This window comes from Chrysochloris asiatica, unplaced genomic scaffold, assembly GCF_000296735.1.
Source record: "Chrysochloris asiatica unplaced genomic scaffold, ChrAsi1.0 scaffold00161, whole genome shotgun sequence".
In the NCBI taxonomy this organism is placed as follows: Eukaryota; Metazoa; Chordata; class Mammalia; order Afrosoricida; family Chrysochloridae; genus Chrysochloris; species Chrysochloris asiatica.
The window spans coordinates 3,457,331-3,458,952 of record NW_006408679.1 but is presented as its reverse complement, the minus strand read 5'-3'; the positions used below and the strand labels follow the sequence as shown (position 1 = coordinate 3,458,952).

General features: G+C 38.2%; 1 pseudogene; it reads right to left on the bottom strand.

The window, feature by feature from the left end:
- Window positions 1–730: 730 nt before the first annotated feature.
- Window positions 731–1,347, bottom strand: LOC102842410 (annotated as a pseudogene).
- Window positions 1,348–1,622: the final 275 nt, after the last annotated feature.

The following is a 1,622-nucleotide window of genomic DNA, read 5'->3' as shown; positions in this document are numbered from 1 at the left end:
GAAAGCATATTATATGCGGCTCTAAGATGCCCTGGTTGCACACACAAACGGCTTGGGTGTAATGCAAGGTTATAATTCCCTTTAACCATAGAATTAAAACAATATTATCACCATACAGTTGGATATTACTTCCAATAAGTACAATATTTATTAAACATATCTTCAGTTGTTTTGTTACATAGTGTGCAACAAATTACAAATATTCTGCAGCCACAAATTATATGCAGAGTATGAAGAAACTATTAATCAGATAGTGTAATCTTTCCATTTATAACTCTACAGGGAAGAACTAGCAAATCAGATCTTACATATAACATCTCACTAAACTTTATGCATGGAAAGTGACAGGCACTGGTAGTGTTGTTTGATACAAAATGGCTGAACTTCATCTTCAGATGACTAAATAAACCCGACATCTAAACATGCCAATATAAACATCAAAACCAAATATACTCTAACCAACCACAGGGAAACAGTCTGATATCAGGAAAGCAACAAGGATTACACACATTATTTTATAAACCAGCACACAAAGGTTTAAAACAGTTCTGAAAATGAAGTTAGCTGTCTTGAGTCAAGGGAATAAAAAAAAAGTTAGTATTGACCATTTACAATCTCTGACCTTTGTGGAGACGATAAGAATCTGTTGTGGTACAATTCAGGCAATTGTGTTTTTCACTTGGGTTCAGATTGCAAATTCATTGCTGTGAGAAAAGAACGGAGGCAAATTTTAGCAGCAACCACTGCCTGACTCTTGGCTGGAGTGCTCTGAATTTCAACATTGGACTTCTCTACACCACCAGCTGTTGCTCCAGGGCCCATCCACGTTTTAATCTCAGCTGCCATCGTCATGAAAAACTGTTCTACATTCATTGCATTTTTAGCACTGGTTTCCAAAAATGGAATTCCAAGGGAATCAGCAAATTCCTTTGCTGTTGTGTAGTCTACTACTTCCTTTGTGGTCAGATCACATTTATTTCCTACCAACAAGTTGTTGACGTTTTCACTGGCATAACGATCTATTTCCTGCAGCCACTGTTTAACATTATTGAAGGATTCCTGGTCTGTCACATCATACACAACTATGATGTCATGGGCTCCTCTATAATAACTGGAGGTGATTGTTTGAAATTATTCTTGGCCTGTTGTGTCCCATATTTGAAGCTTGATTGTTTTCCCATCTAATTCTATAGTTCTTATTTTGAAATCCACACCGATTGTGCTGAAGTAGCTTTCTGTGTATGAATCATCTGCAAACCTAAGGAGGAGGCAAGACATTCCAACCCAAGAGTCTCCAATCAGAAGTAACTTGAATAAATAATCATATTCAGGATTCATGCTGGACATGTCACTGCAGCTGCTACCACAGCCCCAACTCTCTGCACCACGGGTAATCAAAGGAAAGGAATGAGATACTGTTCCCGGAGAGCAACCGTCTTCCCTGACTTTGTCCCTGTCCCTGTAGAACACAATCAGCAGCCGCCGCCACTTAGCTATCACTTCCACCCAAAATCTCAAGCCTCGACTTTTGTTATTGAAATATTCTCTGGGAAAATTATTAAATTATGTAGAAATCATCAAGAGAAGATGAAAGAAATACACAGTCACTGTACCAAAAGGAA